At 45.8% G+C, this 23,847-nt stretch overlaps 2 pseudogenes; one reads left to right on the top strand and one right to left on the bottom strand.

Moving 5' to 3' along the window:
• The first annotated feature begins 544 nt into the window (after window positions 1–544).
• LOC102133943 (uncharacterized) lies at window positions 545–20,173 on the top strand (annotated as a pseudogene).
• A 669-nt stretch (window positions 20,174–20,842) lies between these two features.
• LOC141407356 (uncharacterized) lies at window positions 20,843–22,009 on the bottom strand (annotated as a pseudogene).
• Window positions 22,010–23,847: the final 1,838 nt, after the last annotated feature.

Below are 23,847 nucleotides of genomic sequence, written 5' to 3'. Positions count from 1 at the left end.
CCATCCCCGCACTAAGCTGAGGAGTTTCTGGAAGGTACCCTCTCCCTAGGTGCCGGCAGTGGCCGCGGAATGCGCCCGGGGGGACAGAGCGCATCATCAAGGTGGTTTGGCCACGTTGAGGCCTTCCCTGGCCTCCGTTCCCACATGCCCTGACCCACGGCGACCTTCGCTGGCGCCCGGTTTTCACCTAAGGCGTTAGCAGCAGCAGCTTTCAGCGCGTGCGCGCGCTCGGCTGTGTCCCCACCAGCGCTGAGCCAGCCAGGTGCGCGGTGGAGGGCGGGGCGACCCGGCAGGGGGCGTGGGGAAGGCCGCTGATTAACTACTGCACGTAACAGCCTCTTTACCTAAATTAGAAATTAAAGCCAGGACGCGCCACCCCCTGTGGGTCCCTGAAAAGTACAAAACTAAGTTGGGAGACAGTTCAAAGGCGCTTGCCTTGACCAGTGGCAGTTTTTGTTTCCCGCCCCCCGCACAGGCTACAGCGCTCGCGCTGCCATTGGCTCCGGCGGGGGGTGAGGCCGGAAGCTGTGCGCGGGGGAACTTTGGGCTCAGAGCTCCAAGTTGCGCTGGGCGCGTCCTTGCGGTGCGGTTTCCTGGGGCTCTCTGGCCTCGCTTGCAGCCGTTGTGTAGGGAATTGCAGACAGCCATGGCCCCGGCCTGGCGCTGAGAGACCCTGGAGCGGCGTCTGACGGTGGTCAGCAAAGCCCCCGGCTGGCCCGAGTGCATCCTCACATAAGTGCGCAGATCCGGGGCTCGGGGTGCGACCGGGGTCTCAAGTGGACGCGGGTTACCGACCCCTGTCAAATTGTGTAGCTGGGGGAGGGTAAGCGGAAATGTAAATCACTTTCCCCCACATTTCAGAGTTTATACTTTCCTAGGCTATCAAAAATTAAAAAATTGTTTTTACATGTGGCTCTCCCAGTTGAATGTTATTGAAATCAACCTAACTTCAGTTATTAACGCCTAGAAGCTCCCCTTGAGGCTTATTTCGGCCCCCATCCCCCCCCACACAAACTGTGTTGGTTTCTCCTTCCGCCTTTGTGCTCCTAAAGCACTCAGTGTTTACCTGTCATCATACTTCATTGAAAGTACAAACTTGTCACTTGTCTGTCCACCCCAACTAAGCTTCTTGAGAGTTAGAACTTTCATGTCTCTTCCCAGCACAAGCGTTTTATGTGCATTTTGTTGAAGAACTTCAAATATGATCTAAAAAATCATGACTCATTTGTATTCCAAACCCCAACCTCTCCCTTGAGTTCCCAGCTGACAGCAACTACAGACTGAGCTTAGTTGGAATTCAGTAGCACACATGGCTTTTAACGATTTTTAAAATTTTGGTACTCTCAGCATCGCAAATTCACTGTGTCCAAAATAGAGTAGAATGTTGTGTCTACCCACCTATACTCTGCCATCCCCTTAAGTCCTTTTCCCATGCTCCACCACTCAACCCTTGCCTGTTGCAGTAAATGGCAGTTATGTCTTTCCAGTTGCTCACACATAAAACTAGGCTGCTACTCTGATGTGTTCGTTTTTCTCTATTCTGTATCTAATTCCTTAGCAATCGTGTCAGTTCTACCTCCAAACAGTACTCAGTATATTCACTGCTCTAATTCCAGCTTAAATCACCATCATCCTTTTCCTGGAATGCTGCATCAACCTTCTAATCACTCTTTCCTCCTCTTCCTTCCTCCCTTCTTCCTTCGTGTAAATCATCATTTCATCCTTCTGCTTAAAATCTTCTCTTGTTTTCTTATTACACTTAAAATGGCAAACTCTTACCCTTGAGCCCTGCGGAATTTGGCTGCCATCAGTCTCTCCCACTTCACCTTCTGCCTCCTTCACACTCTAGCCCCGCTCACTTTTTCATTCCTCAGGCTTCCCAAGCTCAATTGCATCTTAGAGAATTTGTTCTTGCTGTTTCTTCTGCCTGGAATACGTGTTTCCCAATCTTTATAGGACTATCCTTACCTGTAGGTTTCATCTCAGATGTCACATCTAAGAGAGGTTTTCCTTGACCACTGTAGCCAAAGCAAATGTTGATCACGGAAGGAAAAAGGGAATGAATGAATGGAGTGGTGCAGAGTTGATAATTTAAGGCTAATTCACTACATATTTCCAAGCAAATCGATTTGTAATGCTTTTCCTGCCTAAAATTTATAAGCAGATTCACAAATACTTGGTTGACAAGTTTTAGATATCATTGTGGCTCATCAGCTTATATGTTGTTGGGGCCAGAATCTATACTTACACTTCATTCCAATTTGATTTTACAGAAGAGTTGGGGTTTTTATTTTTCTTTTAATTAAGAGGGCTGTGAAATTATTACCTATAACTCTGAATCTCGTTTAATTCCTCCCAATAGGATTCAAGATGGATTGGCATCAAAGTTCACTTCTTTAACAAAAGTGCTTCATGAGTTTAATCAAATATTGGAGAATGGTAGGCTCCATGGAAGCCCTTTACAAAAACTTGTGATAGGAAGTTTTGATGATGAACAGACTTTGCAACAACCTGAGTTGCAAAATGAACCAATTTTACAATGCTTCCAGAATGCAGTTAGTGAAACAAAGATGAAGATATCAGTCTTCTCCCAGGGAGTGAAGAACAGGAGTGTGAAGAGGATGATTCAGAGACAGAGGCTAGTGGCCAGGAGGACCTAGAAGATTTAGAGGAGGAGGAGGAAGTGTCAGATATGGGTGGTGACAATCCTGAAGTGAGTGAGAGAGCAAACTCAAGCAAATGCGATCTGAGGAAAAGCCCAGTTTTCAGTGCTGAGAATTCTGACCTTGACTTTGGTATCAACAAATTTGGAACAGCAGAGCAAGGTACAAAACAAAACCAAGAGAAAAGTCCACAGTAGACGAGAAATTCTTCCAACTCTTTGAAACGAAGGCTTATTTAGAAAACAGAGGAAAAGAAGAGGAATGAAAAGATGATGATGATGGTGAGGTGGACGATACTGATTGTTTTTTAAGATAGTGATTCTGATGAAGGTGAAGGGGGGCTGTTTGGAAGTAAAAAACTTAAAGTTTTGAGAGGAGAGAGCACTTTTTTCCTCCTCAAATTAGCTTTTGTTCTGTTTTTCTAGGAGAGATGTAATTGTAGTTAGAAAATTTAGAGCTAAGAAATACTGTGCTCTATCTTATCAGTTATAAATGAATCTGTACTTCCATTCAGTTTATGTTTCATTTGTTCCTCTAATAGTTTTATAGTAATGCTTTTAGTTGCCAATTTCACCTAATAACTATTTTTGGCTTATAGTATTATTAAGTTGGAAAGTAATGTAGACATACAGTATACATACAAATATATATGCATGTGTTAGTGATGTATTTTTCTATTCCTAATTAATAGTTTAAAAAATCTTTTTATTTTAGTCAGGTAAAAAAAAAGTTCCAGAAATGTGAAGTACAAAGATTTTTTGGATCCATTTGAAAGTGATGAAGACATAGCAAGTGATCATAATGTTGAGCTGGGTTCCAACAAGATGATGAAATTGCTGAAGAAGAAGCAGAATAACTAAGCATTTCTGAAATGTGAGTATTTTCAACCATCCTTTACAATGTGAGCTAGAATTGCCCAATTATGTATCTGTACTTGTGGTTTTCACATATGTTTGTTTTAAGAAGTTAGATTCTCTCCTATCAGATATTCTCAAGATAGCCAGAGAAAAGTCTCTGGATTTAAAGGGACATTAGAGATCAATTAATGAAGAAAAATATTACTGGCAGTAGCAATCAAACCTTTCTTACCAGGAACTTCGATTTGGTTTTGTGCCCCCAAAATCCTGTTATTTTTGTGAGATAGGAGGTTTGTATTATAGATTGATGAATAATTTATTTTCTATATATTGGATACTTTTTGTTCTGTTTCTCCATAGCATTTCACTGAAATGATACCTTCTCTTCCTTAATACCTGAATAATTTTGGAAGTTCTGAGTATTTGGTTGCATTAGGCGTATAAAAGAAGAACTTTATTAAGGGAAAATATGTTTCCTTTTGTTTTTCTAATGGAAAGCAGAATATTTCTTTTGATAAGAGCTTTGGTAGTGTAGGGATGAAGATGATGACCTGGAAGAAAGTGAAGACAGTAAACAATGTAAAGAAAGCTTGAAAAGAGTGACCTTTGCTTTGCCAGATGATGAGGCAACTGAAGATGCAGGTGTTTTAAATGTAAAGAAAAATTCTGATGAAGTTAAATCCTCTTTTGAAAAAAGACAGGAAAAGGTAATTAGGAATTTAAGGAAGTTTTAATATGCTTGACATGATTGTGGAACTCAGACTACTAACAAATATTCCCTATTTTTCTTTTTTCTTCTTTTTTTTGATGGAGTCTTGCTCTGTCACCTAGGCTGGAGTGCAGTGGTGCAATCTCGGCTCACTGCAGCCTCTGACTCCTGGGTTCAAGTGATTCTGCCTCAGCCTCCTGAGTAGCTGAGACTAGAGGTGCATTCCACCATGCCTGGCTAATTTTTGTGTTTTTAGAAGACATGGGGTTTTACCGTGTTGGCCAGGCTGGTCTCGAACTCCTGACCTCAGGTGATCCTCCTGCCTCGGCCTCCAAAAGTGCTGAGGTTACAGGTGTGAGCCACTGTACCTCAGCCTTCCCTATTTTTCTTATACCTATTAACCATTCTTTGAAAACAAATATCTTGGCCAGGTGTGGTGGCTTACGCCTATAATCCTAGCACTTTGGTAGTCTGAAACGGGAGGATCACTTGAGCTGAGGAGTTGAAGACGAGCCTGGGCAACATAGTGAGACCTTGTCTCTACAAAAGATACAAAATTGGTGGGGCATGGTGGTGTATGCCTGTAGTACAGCTACTCGGGTGGCTGAGGCGGGAAGACCACTTGAGCCCAGGAGGTCGATGCTGCAGTGAGCTACGATCACATCACTGCTCTCCAGCCTGGGTGGTGGAGCAAGATCCTGTCTTAAAACAAACAAACAAACAGAAAACTGAAAATATTGCTGCTACTCTCTAAAGCAAAAGCACGCTATATAGAGATGCCACATGGAAAGATCTGATTTGCAAAAATCAGTGCCTGCATTACCCAGCCTATAGCTTTCAATGTGGGGACTGTGTGTAAAATGGTTGTTTCTTTTCTCTCTCCTTATGTCTTTATATGTATAGCATGTCTCTCCTGACAAAGCTGTCCTGAGAGCCTCTTGTAACTGTTTTCACTGCTCTGGAGGATACCGCCTGTGTCTTTAAGGTGCTCCACAGATTTTGGTGAGTGCAAAAAATAGCCGTAATTTTAATTAATACCATAACAAACATATCTTCCAAAGTATGTCTGATTTCAGACAAGTGAAATTTCATTTAATTTTAGTAGATGTAGTCTGGCTCCAATAATTTGGCTATATTATTTATCCAATCTTAACATTTTATTATAATAAAAATAAGAATAGTGCCAGGCATAGTAGCTGACACTTGTAATCCCAGCACTTTGGGAGGCTGAGGAGGAAGGATTGCTTGAGCCCAGAAGTTTGAGACCAGCCTGGGCAACATGGTGAAACCCTGTCTCCACTAAATTTTAAAAAATGAGCTGGGCATGGTAGCGTGAGCCTATATTCTCTGCTACTCGAGGGGCTGATAGGGGATGATCACTTCAGTCCAGGAGTTCAAGGCTGCAGTGAGCTATGATTGGACTGTGGCACTTCAGCCTGGGCAACAGAGCTGGAGAATAGGCAAATAAATGATAACAAGAATATCAAAAGAATTATTTTTAAAATCTGCAAATCTAAATTAAATTCATCATTGTCAGATTGTCCCTAGAAGATAAATTCCAAGAAAAAAAAAAACATCAAGTATCAATGAGTTAGTGTCCTCCCATCCCACTCCTCCTACCCTCCCCCCACAAAAAAGAAAGAAAGGTTTGGTTTTGCTTTGAAATTAAATCAGACCTTCAAGTGAAGTTTTCAGTAAATCACGAATAATTTATTGCAATTTCCACATGTAAAGAATAAAGTAGAACTTTCAAACCTTTTTTTGAAACTGTTAGAACATGAAAACCCAAACCTGACAAAGGTACCTGGCAAAGGTAGCATTAAAACACACTCTCTCTCATTCATGACTAGTGATGCAGACGTAGCACAGTGGAAAAATTATGCCGCACAACCACGTGAACCTTATTCTTTGGAATCACTATTAGAAGATCTGGTATGATTCCTGGTTGCAAGACGTTAAGGAGAAAATACATGGTTCCCTCCATATATGTTAGAAAGACATTTGATAAAATTCAATATTTACTTCTAATTTTTTTTTTTTACTCCTAGTGGATTATAAACACATCTAGCCAAAAGCTGCCATCATGCATGATGGGTGAAATTCTACAAACATCCCTTTAAGATCCGGAATAAGGTAAAAGGTCCAGTGTTACAGTTATCCCTGTTAATTAACACTAACAGTTATTAACCACATAAGCCAGTGAAACTACAAAAGATAAGAGATTAGGAAAACTGGCAGGAGCCATGGTTCACACCTGTAATCCCAGCACTTTAGGAGTTCAGGAGCTCACAGCACTTGAGCTCAGGAGTTTGAGACCAGCCTGGGCAACGTGGTAAGACCTCATCTCTGCAAAAAAATACAAAATGAGCTGGGCGTGTTATATGCACCTGTGGCCCCAGCTACTTGGGAGTCTGAGGTGAGAGGACTGCTTGAGCCTGGGAGGCAGAGGCTGCAAGGAGCTGAGATGGTGTAACTGTCCTCCAGCTTGGGCAACAGGGCAAGACTCTGTTTCAAAAAAAAAAAAAAGAAAAAAAAAATTAGGGATACCAAAATGAAAATATTAGTGTTTGGAGAGAAAACTGAATGGATAAACTGATTCTATATGGGGAAAATAAGAGAATTCTCTAAGGTAGCTGAAAAAGCTGGCATTTTATACACTGAAGTCATAATTGTTGTCTTTTAGAAGTTAGAGATAATAAGAATTTGAATTTAGAGTCAAAAGTTTCAAGCTCCATCAAATACTAATATCCTAATCAAAGAATTACTCGGCCGAGCCTGGTGACTCATGCCTGTAATCCCAGCACTTTGGGAGGTTAAGGTGGGCGGATCATGAGGTCAGGAGATCCAGATCATCCTGGCTAACACACTGAAACACCATCTCTACTGAAAATACAAAAATTTAGCTGAGGGTGGTGGCGGGCGCCTGTGGTCCCAGCTACTCAGGAGGCTGAGGCAGGAGAATGGTGTGAACCCAGGAGGTGGAGCTTGCCATGAGCCTAGATCATGCCACTGCACTCCAGCCTGGGTGACAGAGTGAGAGACTCCATCTCAAAAAAAAAAAAATTACTTAACTTTAGGATGCTCTAATAATCAAAATTGATAGTGGCTTGTGAACGGATAGATCACTTGAGTAGAATAGAGCCTAGAAATAAACCCAAATGCTTCTACGGGAGGTTAGTATATTATAAACATGACATTTTAAATCAATGAGGAGAAGAAATCATTTGCAGCTCACCCCACCATAGGCAGCAGGAATAGGAAATCACTGGGAGAATAAAAAGACAGTAAGAACAGAATTGTGGAACAGTACATTTCTTGCTTCCCCACTTTTCAAAGTATTTTTTGCTTTTACACAAGTATAAGTGTAATATTATTTTCTAAGTGTATACTCATTCTTTTGTCTCTTTCTTAGATGAATGAAAAAAATTATATCTTTTGAAAAAGAGTTGTTAGAATAAAGCCTCGGCAGCGTCAGGGGGCAGGGACAGCACAGAAGAGGCCAGAGAACAGCCTCCTGGAGGAGACCCTGCGCTGTGACCACGCTGTCCGGATGGGTACGGTGCGCTCTTCTACAGAGTGTTCAATTCTGTGCTTTTTCTATAGTTCCCTTTCATAGAAACATTTGGGGTGATGTTTCTCTTCCCTCAACTTTTTAGTTTAAAAACTTGCAAACACAGAAATGTTGATAAAATCATACAGTGAACATCTGTATGCTATTCAACTGGATTCAGATCCAGTTAACGTTTTGTCATATTTGTTTTCTCTCTTCCGCGTATGAAAGATTGTATATGTGCCCTTTTAACCTCTGAATCATTTCAAAGTAAATTGCCAGTATCAGAGCATTTCACTGTTAGGTACTTTTGCAGCTATCTTCTAAGAACCAGGACATTCTCCTATATAATCACAATACCATTGATCTCCCCCAAAAATTTAACATCAATACACTAATGATACATGACATGTAGATTATAATCAGCTTTCTTGCAGTAATCTGTTCAGAAGGCTTGCATCCTGTCACCATCCACTGATTAAATTTTGAACTCTAATTTGAAACCCTTGTCATCTCACTGCCTTCTTTCTTATACCCATTAAGTTAAAATGAGCTCTCATCTTATTTCAGTGGAAAAGAGAATGGAAAAGAGGGGAAGAGTCCCTAGGTACCTGGGATAAAGTATGAGCACTTACTACCCTACGTATTCTAGTTCTGTAGTTTTCAAACTCCAGGGAGCATCTCAAGGCTTATTAAAGCACAGATAGCTGTCCCTCTTGCCCACTTTCTGATTCAGGAGGTGTGGGGCTGGCCCAGGAATCTGCATGTCTAACAAGTTCCCACGTGTTGCTGATGGTGAGGGTCTCAGGACTACAATGCAAGAATTAGTGGTTTAGTGGATATCTACCTAATGAATACATGCTGTATTTCCTTTAGCACCTGTGATTACAGAGGAAACACCTTTCAACTGGAAGATATCATTAAACAGGATAAGAGATCAGGTCAGTAAGAATTAAATGTAACTTAATTGAAATGTCACTGAAATTTTTAGAAATAATATGTCAGGCCTGGCACAGTGGCTCATGTCTGTAATCCTAGCACTTTGGGAGGCCAAGGCAGACATATCCCTTGAGGTAAGGAGTTTGAGACCAGCCTGTCCAACATGGTAAAACTCTCTCTTTACTAAAAATACAAAAATTAGCTGGGCATGGTGGTGCATGCCTGTAGACCCAGCTACTCAGGAGGCTGAGCCAGGGGAATCGCTTGAACTCGGGAGATGGAAGTTGCAGTGAGCTGAGATGCGCCACTGCACTCCAGCCTGAGCAACAGAGCGAGACTCCATCTCAACATAAATAAATAAATAAATTAATTAATTAATTAAAAAGATAAAGGGAGGATGGGGCAGCTTCGCATACTGCATGGCCTGAAAATGGGCTGATTTCCCTCAAGAGGCAGGGATTTAAGCTCTCTAGCCTACATGGGATATATACAGGAGAAAAAAGAAGAAAAAGAAAAGAAATGTAAATATAATCCCCCTGATTATAAAGGAAATCACATTCTTTTTGTAAAAATTTGGATGACAAAATATAAAGAATATATCTTCAATTTTGCCACTCAACACATTCTGGTTTGTTGCTTTTTACACTTTTTATGCCTAGAAGCATTTTAAAAAGGAGAATTGTAATATATGGTCTTTTGTCACTGACTATATTTTAAGCATGTTTCTATGGGAGAAATACATCCTGGCATCATCATTTTTAATAGCTGGATGTATGTTAAGTGAATCGTTGCCACCCCAGAGTGAATTTCCTTCCATATACATTTTAATGGACTCGAGTAAGGATTTTTGCACCAAATTCATAGAAGTAGAATTTCTAGAGGAAAATAATATAAAACAGTTTTAGGAATTTTAAAAGAAATGTTCAAATGATCTTGTAGGATTATTGGTTCAGTTTATACTCCCACCAACAGGGACAGAGCTCCAGGTTCCCCCTTCCATTTGTCATCTTGCTGGTCTATAAGCAGAACATCTCATTGTTTTCATTACATTTCTTTGATTTCTAGTGCTTTTGAATCTTTTTCATATGCTCATTGGCCATTTTTTTTTTCTTGTGGGAAGTGCCGGTTTCTCCATTGCCCATTTTCTGCTGGAAATCATTCATTTTTTTTCTGAGTAATTTTAAAGATTTCTTTATAGGCTAAGGATACAAGCCTTTTATCTGTCATTGAAGTTACAAAGACTTTCTCCCAGTAAGTAATTTGTCATTTCACTTTATTTATTTATTTTTGCTAGCAAAGCACCAAAGTCAAATTTCACTTTTTATCCTGCTGAATGAAAACATTTTAACTTAGCGATTTTAGTGGAAACAGGAGCAGGACAGAATGCAATATCTAGATCTCACTCTGTCACCCCGACTAGAGTGCAGTGGCATGATCATAGCTACTGCAGCCTCAAACTCCTGGGCTCAAGCAATTTTCCCACCTCAGCCTCCCAAGTAGCTCTAGGACTACAGGTGTGTGTCGCCATGCCCAGCTAATTTTTAAATTTTTTGTAGAGATGTGAATTCGCTATGCTGCCCAGGCTGGTTTTGAACTCCTGACTTACTGCACCTTGGCTTGCCAATATGCTGGGAGTACAGGCGTGAACTACTGCTCCCGGCCAAGAGCTTACTTTTGTTTGCTAGGAGTGTTCTTGGTATTTTTTTTTTTTTTTTTTTTTTTGTATTTGAGGCTTTCATGCTAGTGCCGAAGTATTACACTCACCATCTGAGGTTTACAGGACTTTTGTTTTAATATTGAACAGAGGGAACTGTTTAGTTTTGCATCTTTGCAGGTGTACAAAATGTGCCTACCAGGACTCTGCTTTGTATCCATTGGAAAGCAAGAAGTAATACATTGAAACTTTGCCTGGCTAGAGGCTTTGGAAGAATGGAGTTTTCTGGTTGAATTCTATTAACTTGGAAGGATGAAGGTGAAAACAATTCAAAACTTTAATTTCCTGTTGAATGCAATGTGAAAATATAGCCAATGATTCCACCTTTCTTCTCTAGTAAGTTTGGACATTCAGATCTACTTGGTCTTTTATCATAGAACTCCTAGTGTGCCTGAGTCTTACATTGTGAAGATCCTTTTCTAAAACTTTGGATGTAAGAGGATATAAATGATATTGGATGAGATCAGGCTGGATGAGAACTGATACCTGTAAATATACTTTGTAGACTAAATCTCTGATTGCCACCTGCTTTCTTATTAACTCATAAAAATAAAACACACTGGCTGAAGGGTGGAAGTAGGAAGGAGATTTATGTCTTTTAATTGCACGTCATTGTTTCATATCGAGACAGAACTTATAGTATCCCTGGCTTTGGACCTACAGAAGGAAACGCATTTTTCTACCTGCTGTATGCCAGCGGTTCCTGAACACCTGGAGGGCTTATTGTAGCACGGATTGCTGGGCCCTACTCCAGAGTTTCTGAGAATTTACATGTATAAGACATTCCCAAGTGCTCCTAGTCCAGAGACTATAGTTTTGAGAGCCACTCTTATATACTAACTATAAATTGTAAAACTCTAGAAAAAAGCTTAGTTTGGTCTGGGATAAGCAGCACACAGGTAATGGAGCAAATCATGAAAAAGTCAACCCTTGATCCCAGGTAGCAAGCACTACACAGTGACAGAACACAACTCTTGGTTTTCATGATTGCAAGTCATAGCCAAGTATCGAGTGAGAAATTCAGTTTCATTTTCAGGGCTTAGAGAGGCCAGGTGATTCTAGAAAAATAGGATTTACTGATTAACCTCATGAGAGTGGGAGTGATTTATGTCCTTTTTCTCTCCCCCATCACTTAACATTTAGCCTTATTTTAGAACGATCCTGTATTTGTTTTAAACTTGTAAAGAATGTTGAGTGCTTATTAAAGAAAGCTTTCCGTGTGTGTGTGTGTGCATATGTATGTATGTAGGTATGTATTTAGAGACAGAGTTTCGTTGTGTAGCCCAGGCTGAAGTGCAGTGACATGACTTTGGCTCACTGCAACCTCCGCCTCCCAGGTTCAAGGGATTCTCTTGTCTCAGCCTCCCAAGTAGCTAGGATTACAGGCACCTGCCACCGTGCCCAGCTAGTTTTGTATTTTTAATAGAGACAGGGTTTCATCATGTTGGCCAAGCTGGTCTTGAACTCCTGAACTTAGGTTATCCACCCACCTCAGCATCCCAAAGTGCTGGGATTACAGGCGTGAGCCGCCACACCCGTCTCAAAAGTTTTGTGTTTTTAAGGATGTTAGACAGATTTCTTGTTTTTTTTTTTAAACAAACCTTAACAATAATGTAGGCAAATAAGAGAAAGTTTTTCCAAAAAAGAGAAATGATTGTGATTATTTTATCTCATTGGAATGTTGGATAATATAGTCTACTTTATCAATCATCAAGCACACTATAAAATTTCTATTTTAATAGGATTTGTACCTCAATTGATGTAATACAATTTTTAAAGTGAAAGCCAGCCCCACGCCTGTCCTGGAGTGGACCGGAACAGCAGTTGCATGGGCAGCTTTCCATGTGACACTACAGGTCCTTCATGACACACTGCTGTGCCATGTCTGCCCCCCCACCCCCCACCTCCCAGTAAGAGCTCTGTCTTCCTCTTTCTATAGGAAAAGAAGGCAAGCCACCAACATCAGGATGCCCTAAGGAGGGAGCTAGAGGTAAGTGGAGGGTGTGAAGTTCCCTCCTGTCCTCTGGAGAAGGTTTCTTTGCTTCTCTTTCAGCACTTGCTTGTCTTTTCTCCCAAAGGCTCAGGTTCCTACCATACGAATCCTTACATGTGAGAAAACTGAGCTTCAGACGGCACTCTATTACAGCCAGTGTGCTGTCCAGCAGTTGGAAGGTGGGAATCTGGCACCCGGTCATCCTTCAACCTGGCACTTTGACAGGCCTTTGTGGGGAGTCCTTTGGGCCGCATCTGAATATCTCTCATTCCAGGAGAGTCCAGGGATCTGGTGAGCCGCCTCCATGATTCATGGAAGTTTGCCGGAGAGTTAGAGCGGGCCCTCTCTGCTGTTGCTACACAGAAGAAGAAGGCTGACAGTGTGAGTCCAACCACCTGCCCCATCCCCTGGGAACCCGGCTTCACAGATGGAGGAGTGAGCCTAAAAGTCCCTTCTGCAGGAGGGAGTGTCCTGCCCAGAAGACAGCATGGCCATTTCTTGCTGCTTTTGTGTGTGGTGGTTAGAGGCTGACAGGGGCTGAGTCAGCTGCTGTGGGTGAGTTGGGGGGTGCTGTGGGGAGCAAGCACTGGACATAGAGCTTGCAGGCCAAGTGCCCGCCCTGCCCATACTTGACTGTGGCCTTGGCCAAGTCCCAAGTGGCGGTTAGGATACTTGTACCATAAAGGTACAGAAGAGTAGCTTGAGTATGTTATTATTTGTGTTGAGAGAGAGAGAGCACGTATATGTGTGTGTGTGTATTATGGTAATATACATAAAACATATTTGTAAGGATCATGAAAAACTCAGGAGAGAGGAACAGTGTTTGGGGGAGATATTTCCCTTCTGTACTTTCTGAGTTTTGGACAATGCGAATGTATCATCCTTTCAAAAAGTCAATAAAAGATTAATGTCCTCCTTCTTACCTGTGCTGCTACCCCCAGTGAAAGAACAGAGAATCAGATATATCTGGGTGTGAAATCTCAGCTCTACGTGATCTTAGGCAAGCACTTAACCCTTAATACCCCATGTTTTTCATCTACACGATAGAGGTAACAATGGTAACTGTCTCCTATGGAGGTTGTGAGGATGAAATGGGACTGTTAGCACAGTGCCTGGTGAAGCAGTCAGTAAAGGTTCCAACAGTGGTAGTAATAACAGTAACAACCATAGCAATATTATCTGATCTCTCTGCACCCCTGTTTGCCAGCTATAAATTCAGTCTCTTTCCCTGTCTCTTCCACCTTTACTGAGTTCTTTGAAAAACAAATGAGGGCCGGGTGCTCTGGCTCACGTCTGTAATGCCAGCGCTTTGGGAGGCCGAGGCGGGCAGATCATCTGTGGTTGGGAGTTCAAGACTAGACTGACCGACATGGAGAAACCCTGTCTCTACTAAAAATACAAAATTAGCCGGGTGTGGTGGCACATGCCTGTAATCCCAGCTACTCAGGAGGCTAAAGCAGGAGAATCACTTGAACCCGGGAGGCAGAAGTTGTGGTGAGATGAGATTGCGTCATTGCACTCCAGCCAGGGTAACAAGAGCCAAACTCTGCCTCAAAAAACGAACAAAAACAAAAAGAAAAAGAAAGAAACAAAACAAAGAAAGAAAAACAAATGAGACCCTGGGCTTGGAAGTGCCTTGAGAGCATGTGAGGTGTGACTGGGAATGGGGAGTGGTGTGTGGAGTGGTCACGGTGGCTGTTGTTCCTGGTCGGCCAGCCGCTCCTCTGCCTGCTCTATCCTGACTTCACCTTTCTCTATTTGCAGTACATCGAGGAGTTAACAAAGGAGAGGGACGCCCTGAGTCTGGAACTGTACAGGAACACGTAGGATGGGGGACGGTGGGATGGGAGGTCTGGGGGCTCTTAGCGTGGGGGGTGTGCTGGGAGGTGGGGGTACAGGTGAGCATGGTGAGAGGCTCATACAGGTTTTCATGTGTGCACAGGGAAGCTCTAGTGCCAGTTGTGCCACTGACTCATGGGGTAGCCTCAGGCAACTCATGTCTTCTCTCTGGCCTGCCACCTGGGGCTTTAAATTCCTGGGGTCCCATCCAATGCCACGGTTCTGTGGTTGTGGGGTGAAAGTAGAGGGTTGATCACCACAGCGGTCCTTTCTGTTCTTCGTTCATTCCTTTATCTACTGCCTCTGGTCGTAGCATAACCCATGAGGAGCTGAAGGAGAAAAATGCCGAACTACAAGAAAAACTTCGACTTGTAGAATCTGAGAAGTCTGAGATCCAGCTCAATGTAAAGGAGCTAGAAAGGAAGCTGGAGAGGGCCAAGCTCCTGCTGCCACAGGCAAGTGGCTGCAGCCCTGGAGGTTGCAGGATTCCCATCCGGCTGGGACCATGGTCTAGGGATCAAGCAGGATATGGGGAGGCTCCAGCCAAGAGCTAGAAAATTTGGGCCCTTGTTCTGGTCCCACCATAGAATCCTCTAGAGTGTGCTAAAAATCTGCAAATTGGGGCCCTGCCTGGGGAATCGCAATCTCAGAGTAGGGATTAACAAAATATTTTTTAAAGGATCATAGATGAAAACCATTGTTTGATAGATTACATTTATATGACTATCCCATGAGTCTGTTTCCTTCTGAGGTTCAAACCAACTTTCACTGTTCCAGCAGCAGCTGCAGGAGGAGGCTGACCACCTGGGTAAGGAGCTGCAGAGTGTGTCCGCGAAGCTCCAAGCCCAGGTGGAAGAGAACCAGTTGTGGAACCGCCTGTACCAGCAACTTGAGGAGAAGATGTGGAGGCAGGAGGAGAAGATACGGGAGCAGGAGGAGAAGATGCGGAGGCAGGAGGAGAAGATATGGGAGCAGGAGGAGAAGATGCAGAGGCAGGAGGAGATGATGCGGGAGCAGGAGGAGATGATGTGGGAGAAGGAGGAGATGATGCGGGAGCAGGAGGAGAAGATGCGGGAGGAGGAGGAGAAGATGTGGAGGCAGGAGGAGAAGATGTGCGAGCAGGAGGAGAAGATGTGGAGGCAGGAGGAGATGCACGAGGAGAAGGAGAAGATGAGGAGGCAGGAGGAGATGATGTGGGAGAAGGAGGAAAAGTTACGGGAGCAGGAGGAGAAGATTCGAGAGAAAGAGGGGAAGATGCGGGAGCAGGAGGTGAGGCTGTGGCAGCAGGAGAAGATGCAGGAGGTGAGGCTGCAGGAGCTGGAGGAGAGGCTGGTGGAGCTGGGGGGGAAGGCGAGCTCTGGGGGGAGCAGGTGGAGGCGGGTGCAAACCCTGGAGATCATACAGAGCGACCTCACCACAACTTAGCAGATGGTGGTTGGCTCCCTCTGCTTTTCCACCAGTCTGTGGCCTACAGTGTAAATGGTGGGAAGAAGGGTGTGAGATTTGAGGCTGGGGAGGGAGGCATGGGCCTCTAGGCAAGGGAGGCAGTCACTTAGGCCTGGAGGAAGGGGGAAGGGGCCAGGGGCCAGGGGCCTGGGCAGGTGACAGAGCCCCTCAGTGCCCTCACTACCCCGTTTATGGGCCCAGAATCTGGAAGCCAGCCACTGCCTACCCTGACGCCTATCCTGCAGGTGGAGCTGACACTCAGAGGAAGAGGAGAGAGCCCCAGGAAGAGGGGGGGACTGTTAACAGTGTAGAATTGAGGAGTTGTAGGAGACTTTTAGAACAACTGGTCATTATGCCGACCGGGTATCCATACTAAGTTCGGCATAGATATGGCAACCTCCTGGGAGTGGGGGAACACCAGGGTTGCCTATGAATGGGGGAACTGGCCCAGGGCAGAAATGGAGCATGTCAGAACTCCCGTGTTGATTGGTAGTGGGACGGCACCTGGGCAACGTAGGGAGACGTTGGCTCTTCAAAAAAATAAAAGTAAAGAACAGCTGCTGATTTCCCTCTGGGAAGGGGCTGGCCCAGGGTTGCACAGTGAGGGTGGGGGCAGAGGTGGGCCCATTGTTACCTCCCTTGTTGGGTTGTCTGAGGAGCCCTCTGGCCACTCCCCACAGGAGATGCACTGGACAGGGAGGAGGTGGAGGAGGAGGCACCTCAGCCCATGCCAAGCATCCCAGAGGAACTGGAGAGCCGGGAGGCCACGGTGAGCCGGACTCTGCCTACCCCAGCTTTGCCGTCTCCCTTGGTGGCCCCTCCCAGACCCCCTTAGCTCTTGGTTTCCCGCCTTCTCATTTCTCTGGACCCTCTAAGTCATGCAGCATCTCTGCGGGGGTGGGTGTGGAGGTGGGTGTGGGCACAGGTGTGGCGACTGAGCACCTTTCCCTCCAGGTGGAGCTGGTGTTTCCGCTTGTGAGCGACCGTAACCAGGGACGTGGCGGATTGCGGGCAGCTGCCCAGAACCCTGCGGAAGAGTCTGCACCAGGGATCCCGGTCCCTCAGGAGCTGCCAACAAGCAGGGTGGTGAGTAGAGCCCTTGGGCGAGGGGGGCAGGCAGGAGCAGGGGAGGGCTCGCACGGTGCTCAGTTTCCTGCCTTTCTCCCTCCAAAGATCTCTACAGCAAGCCCTGCCTGCCATTCTTCTACCGCGCACATGACAAGAAGGCAAAAATAATAAACATCTAAAAGCCGGCAGCGAGGCCTGGAGAACAGTCAGCTGCCATGTGACTGTTTACAATATAGTCAGAACACAAACCTGAAAAAAAAAAAAAAAGAAAAGAAAATTTATTTATTTTAAATTGTGGCAAAATACTGGCCAGGCACGGTGGCTCACACCTGTAATCCCAGCAATTTGGGAGGCCGAGATGAATGGACCACCTGAGGTCAGGAGTTCAAGACCAGCCTGGCCAATACAAAAATTAGCCGGGCATGGTGGCGCATGCCTGTAATCCCAGCTACTTGGGAGGCTGAGGCAGGAGAATCGCTTGAACCCGGGAGGTAGAGGTTGCAGTGAGCTGAGATTGTGCCACTGCACTCAAGCCTGGGTGACAGAGCGAGACTCCTTCTCCAAAAAAAAAAAAAAAAGAAAGTTTCTTGCTTATCTTCCTTACATGTGTGTTTCTATTGTTTTTGGGTTTTTTTGTTTTTTTTCCTTGTTCTTTCTCATTTAGTCTTGTCTTGTCTTATGGCTTTGCTAGTAAACTTTTATCTGCCTGCAGAGAGTATTGACTTTGACTTTATGGCACACAATTGGAGTAAGCGCAGATCACCTTCGTGTAGTTTGGGACTAAGCTGGTTCAAAGCAGGCTTTAGTTTTTGTGACAGCTGGTCTATTTTTTATTCATTTGGACTCCTAGGGGTGGCCCTTCCAGGGTCCCCACCAAGGTCCCATCTCCTTACTGGGACCCAAATTCTCATGAGGTCATTTCAGTCCTGTGAGTGCCAAACATTCAGCTAGGCTCTCCAGCCTCTTAACCACCACTTCAGACTCAGTTTCTTAACCTCTTAGCCCTCTGTTGTTTACCAATCACCAAATGTGGGAAAAGCACTACATACTGTCAGGGTCACCTCCTAGGCCTGGTCACTCAAGTCCTGGCGTGAAGGTAATCGAAGGTCTCCAATTACCTTCAAATAGTTTTTCTTGGTGGGGGACACATTTTTGTCCAGGTTTTTTAACTGCTGTTGTGGGGAGGCTAATCTATAACAAGCTACTCTGCCTTCAGTGAAAACCTTCATGTCTTTTTTTTTTTTTTTTTGAGATGGAGTCCCGCTGTTGCCCAGGCTCTAATGCAGTGGCAGGATCTCTGCTCACTGTAACCTCTGCCTCCTGGGTTCAAGCAATTCTCCTGCCTCAGCCTCCTGAGTAGCTGGCATTACAGGCGTGTGTCACCATATCTGGCTAATTTTTATATTTTTAATAAAGACAGGATTTAACCATGTTTTCCAGGCTGGTCTTGAGCTCCTGACTCAGGTGATATACCCTCCTTGGCCTCCCAAATGCTAGGATTACAGGCGTGAGCCACTGCATCTGGCCCATCGGTCTTTTTAAAAATGTTTTTAATTTGAGGTATAATTCACATTCAGTGAAAAGCACAGATCTGCTTTACATTTTGATGAGTTTTAACAAATGCATTACCCATGTATCCCACCTCTTTTGAAGATAAAGAACATTCCTATCATCCAGAAAGTTCTCCTGTGCTTTAACCCTGTCCAGCACTCCCCCAGCAGCTGATGAACGTGCTGAGGACATTGGTACAGGATTCTGGCCTCCCCAAAAGAGCTGCTTTGAGAAGCCTGCTTGCCTTACTCAGCACTAAGTCCCTGCCTGCTCTCTCAAGATTTCCATCTTTAAACTGGTTGTACCTATAACCCTCCCTCATCAAGTCAATAGATAAACAAACCCTGAAAAAAAACACCCCTTCCTGGCCCAGCAGCCACAGCCTAATCTTTCCTGTATCCCCAACTATCAGACATGTCACTCGCCGGCTGGTTCACCCTCACTAGGGTGGCAGCTGTACAGGAGCAGCTGGGCTCACCCATTAGCAAGAAGCCAATAGCTGGACAGTGACACTCAGACCCCAGCCTGGGAGAGCCTGGCTGAAAGCCCCCTTCTTTCTGGTCCGACTGTGGAGACAGGGGGCGGAGCATCCACAACTCTACTGCCCTCCGCATCCTTCAGCTGTGCTTCCTCCTGGGAGACGGAGCTGTTCATTCATTTGGCCAAAGCCTTCTTGAGGGCTGTAGGTTTGACAGGCTGGGTGTGTGGGGGCCACCGTGCTAGAGAGAGAGGCTGGTGTGTCAGAAGGCAGCCACCTGGCCAGAGGAGGGTCAACCCCCTTGGTGTCCTCCTTCCCCTGGCTGGACACAGCGCCCTGCACTCTCCACATGTGACTGCTCCCCTCAGAGCCGCTTCCAGGGGAGGGGTTCTAACCCTGTGGGTGGGGACACTGTGTTAGTTTACAGTGGGCCATGGCTCCCTCTGACATCTCCAACTCAGAGGCAGTGGAGAGAAGATGAGAAATTCCCTGCACCTCCTCCCTCAGCACCCACCTCTGCACACATCCACATATGGAGACCCTGACGGTGGTCCCTGGGAGTGCCGCCATCTGCGCCTCCTTTCCATGCCTGCAGCAGCCATGCCCACTCTCCAGACCCTCACCCACCTGGCTCAGTAGAGGCTGCACTGCCCTGGGTCCTGCCCCTACACCTGGGCCTCTGTACCCATCATTTTCCCCAGTCTGGTTCTTATTTCCCCCAACAAGTAGGGAGTCGGTAAGGTCACCTGCTGAGCAAGCTGGGGGAGAGAGTAGGGCGGGGCTGGGAGGATGAGGAGGAAAAGCTTATGGTCGTGCTGGAGACTCAGTGGAGCAGAGTCTATGCAGGCCCATTGGCTGCCTGGCCAGTGGTGATCCCGCTCCCACCCTCACTTCTTTTTTGTTAACAAAACCATGGACTCATTAAATATTGGAAACCTATAAACCTCATGGACCCTCCTCCAGCCTCCCCGCCATGCATTGGTGAGTCTAAATCAACTCTAGTCATTTCATTCCTCTGGACACTGATTGCCTGGGGCTTGGGCATGAGCTGCCTCTTCACTTGAGCCTGAGCCACAGGTGTCCTCTGCACCTACCAACTGATGCACTGGGCCAGGGAGAGCTCCGTCTCGATGGAGATGAGCTGTGAGGAGTTGGTGGCTGGGTGGATCAGGATGTTGTAATGAGTTTTGTTCAGAGGGTCGTCCATCAGCTTCTGCTCAGCATGGGCCACGCGGCAGTCCCCTGGCTAAGAACACAGACATGCTGGGCCCTTGAGCAGCTGTCCCCCACTGCAGCTGACAGCTATGAAGCGGGAGCCGAGAGGGCCAGGGAGCACAGGCACCCCGAGGGCCGGCTGAAGCAGTGAAGGTGCTGGCGGGCCTGGCTCTCCCTGGGGACTTCAAATGACATTCATGACAGAGCTCAGCTACCTCCTCCCATGCCACACCTCTTCCTCCTCCTCCTCCCTCGATCAGTGAACAGCATCCCACGCTCCACACATCTGAGACAAAACTGGGTGTCTCTTCCAGACTCCTCCCTCGGTTCATCCAAGTGGCCACCAAGTCCTGTCTGTCCTCCCATCTCCACGGCTACAGCCATGTCCCTGCCTCCCCTGCCCTGCCCACCGTCTGGTCTCTCCACCCGCACTCTGTCCCCGCCATCCATGTGCCATACAGTGGCAGACTGGTCTTTCTACAGCACACTGGACTAGCGCCCTTCCCTGCCCACAGCTCTCAGAGCTGGAGGTGGAGTTGAAACTCACGGTTTGACATTCAGAGCTCTTTCCCCCTCGGCACTGGCTTATCCAAAGTGCTCACAGTGCGGGGCAGGAGCCGCTGACTCAAATGTGGGTGTGGTGCACAACTGGGTCATAGGCTTTCCCTAGGAAGAGACAGGGCTGAGATGGGGAGCTTTTCTGGGTTCAGAGTTAGACCCACAGAGTGCAAGGTTTCTCCGAGACACCAAATGGAGGGTCCAGCTGGCAGCTGGCTCCTGGTCTGGAGCTTCAAGGAGAGGTGTCAGCTCTGAGCCACATTCAATAGCCAGCTGAAATGCAGCCTCCTGCAGGGAGTCCCTGGAGCTTCCACAGCCTCAGATCTGCCCCTCTGCATACCCCAGAGCCCTTGCCAAGTGGCGTTTGGTTCTTCATGTCATCTCCCTCCCATGTCTGGGAGTAAAGGTGAGGTGCAGGGACTTGAGCTTGTGTACTCTGGTGTCTTAAAGGAGAATGTGTCAAGTAGAGTGGAGGCGGCTTGGAAAGAGGGAGACTCAGAGGAGAGTGAAGATCACGTGACCAGGCGAGCCTGGGAGCAGGAAAAGAGCATGAGCAGAGGAAACTGCTGGGGCAGGGGAGCAGATGGGAGGATCAGGGAATGAGGGGGCTGGAGAGGTGGGGTTGGGGATGCTGGCGAGGGGCTTCCTGGCTCGCCAGGCTCAGGAGTCGGTTACATCCTCCCACAAGGACCAGCTCACCTGGTCGCCCCAAAGCCCTCCCTCTGTGGATGGGCCCAGAGGGCCCAGAACATAGATTACCCAATTGAGCAGGACAGAGGCAGACTCAGGTGGTGCTGGGCTGGACTCCTGGCTGTGGGGAGCAGCCGCCACCGTACCTACTGCATCCACTTTCCAACTTGCTGCCCATCTGAGCAGATGCAATATTAGGCACCTTGTGAAACGTGCTCCTAGCGCACCTCTTGCCTGCTGCCCCTCCTGCAGAGTGCCTGGGCACTCCAGAGGGGACATGACCTTCCTGTGGAGGCTTGGCCTAGATTCTGAGTCCTGCCTTGCATACCTGGGGCTGCTACCCCAGAGGCCAGCTGCTTGAGTACCCTGGAAGCCTGTCTGTAGCCCAGGCTACAGCTGGGTCCATCCCACAGCCCTTCTTTAGTGCATCTATTTGGACTGACTGCTCATTTCATAGAGAGGGGTGTGTCTTGCCCCAGCCCCTTTGGCATGTCTAAGGCAGCTGTGGGGACAGAATCTGCAGCTCCCAGGCCCCAGCCCTGCAATAGTAGGAGAGGCTGGACCCACATCTCTGAAGTCCCAACGGGCTGGTGCGAGCGGGCTCCTGAGTCCAGGGCTGCTCTGCAGGCTGTGGGGCTCATGCACCAGCTCTGAGCCCACTTGGTGTGCTCAGGTTGCTCACCTTTGGGCCTGTCCTGCCTCTCAGGCATTCGGCTGACCCTGAGGTCCTCTCCCTCATCTTGACCACCAGCTACGGGCTCTGACTTAGAGGTTCCCAGAACCTTAGACCATTTGGCCCTCCCCCCATTTCTCAGCTGAGGAAACTGAGACCAAAGAGGGGAAGCAACTTTCGCAAGGACCCCCAGCAAGTAGAGGCAGAACCGGGTCTAGGAGCCTCTTCTCGACAGAAGTTCTCCCTGTCCACCTGCCTTGGCCTCCCTAAGAGAGATCAGAGGCATGGGCCACTGTGCCCGGTCTAGTGCTTTTTTTTTTTTTTTTTTTAAACCAAAAAAATGACGAAGCCTCAGGAGCAAAAGTTGACACACAAATACATTTTATTGAGAATATTTTTGTGTGGACCTTAAACAGAAGGAAAATTAGACTGCATTTTGGTGTATCCAGACTAAATGGTGACTGATATTAAAATGAAATTATCCTTAGGATTTGCAGTCTTAGAGAAAACTTTTTCATTTTTGTTTTTTTGGGTTACAAATTGTCTTCATTTACATTTGAGAACAGTGAGTCACAGAGGGATTAAGTAACTTATTCAAGATCTAACAAGTCTTTGATTTGAACCCAATCTTTTAACTCTGAGAATTCAGTCACTCTTATTTGGAAAAACTTTCAACTGATATGGATCCTCTAATTTGGGCTTCCTATTATTCATTATTAGTCAGAAGTTTTGCAAGCAGGCAGAATTCATTTTGCCAATTACAGAATTTTCCCTCAGTTGCAGTCAAGGTTCATAAAACTATAACTATTTATCTTTAATTATCAATTTTTTTTAGATGGGTTCACGCCCTTCTCCTGCCTCAGCCTCTCAAGTAGCTGGGATTACAGGCATCTGCCACCATGCTCGGCTAATTTTTTTTTTTTTAATTTTTAGTAGAGACGGGGTTTCACCGTGTTAGCCAGGGTTGTCTCAATCTCCTGACCTTGTGATCCACCCGCTTCGGCCTCCCAAAGTGCTGGGATTACAAGAAATTTTATTTTTTGACACAAGATCTTGCTCTGTTGCTCAGACTGGAATCCAGTGGCACAGTAATAGCTCATTGCAGCTTTGAACTCCTGGGCTCAAGGGATCCTCTGCCTCAGCCTCCCAAGTATCTGGGACTACAAGTGCATACCATCACCTCTGGCTAATTTTGTTTAAAAAAGTTTGTAGAGATAGGGTCTTGCTATGTTGCCCAGGCTGATCTCAAACTCCTGGCCTCAAGCAATCCTTCTGCCTTTTTCTCCCAAAGTGCTGAGATTACAGGTGTCAGCCGTTGCACCTGGCCAAAACTATAACTTTATATATATACATACACACACACACACACACACACGTGTATATCTGTTTAATATCAAAGATGCAAATTAATACTTTATTTGAGTGAGCATATTAAAAATGCAGAAAATATTGAAGTAGTTTTTTATTTTAAATAAATTGCATTCTGTATATTTTAGGTATACAACATGATTTCATGGGATATATATAGATGGTTAAAAGATTACTGCAGTGAAGCAAATTAACGTATCCTTCAACTCACATAGTTACCCATTTTCTTTTTGTTTTGGTGGCAAGAGGAGCTTAAAATCTCATTTAGTGTGAATCCCAAATACAGCACAATTTTATTACATATATTTCTCATGTTGTACATTATATTTCTAGACTTGTTCATCCTACATATCTGCTACTTTGTATCCTCTGAGCTACGTCTCTCCATTTTCTCACTTGCCCCCCAAGTAATTTCTTAAAGTGTCTCATATAAGAGGGCAGTAGCTTTCAGCTTAAACTTTTTCTCTGCATATATTTAAGTCAATTTCCTTGAGGTATGCTTTTCTCTTCAGAATAGATGTAGGTGTACCACTTAG

The sequence above is a fragment of the Macaca fascicularis genome, chromosome 7 (assembly GCF_037993035.2).
Source record: "Macaca fascicularis isolate 582-1 chromosome 7, T2T-MFA8v1.1".
Taxonomy (NCBI): domain Eukaryota; kingdom Metazoa; phylum Chordata; class Mammalia; order Primates; family Cercopithecidae; genus Macaca; species Macaca fascicularis.
The sequence above is the reverse complement of the archived record's forward strand: the minus strand, read 5'-3'. Positions and strand labels throughout refer to the sequence as shown.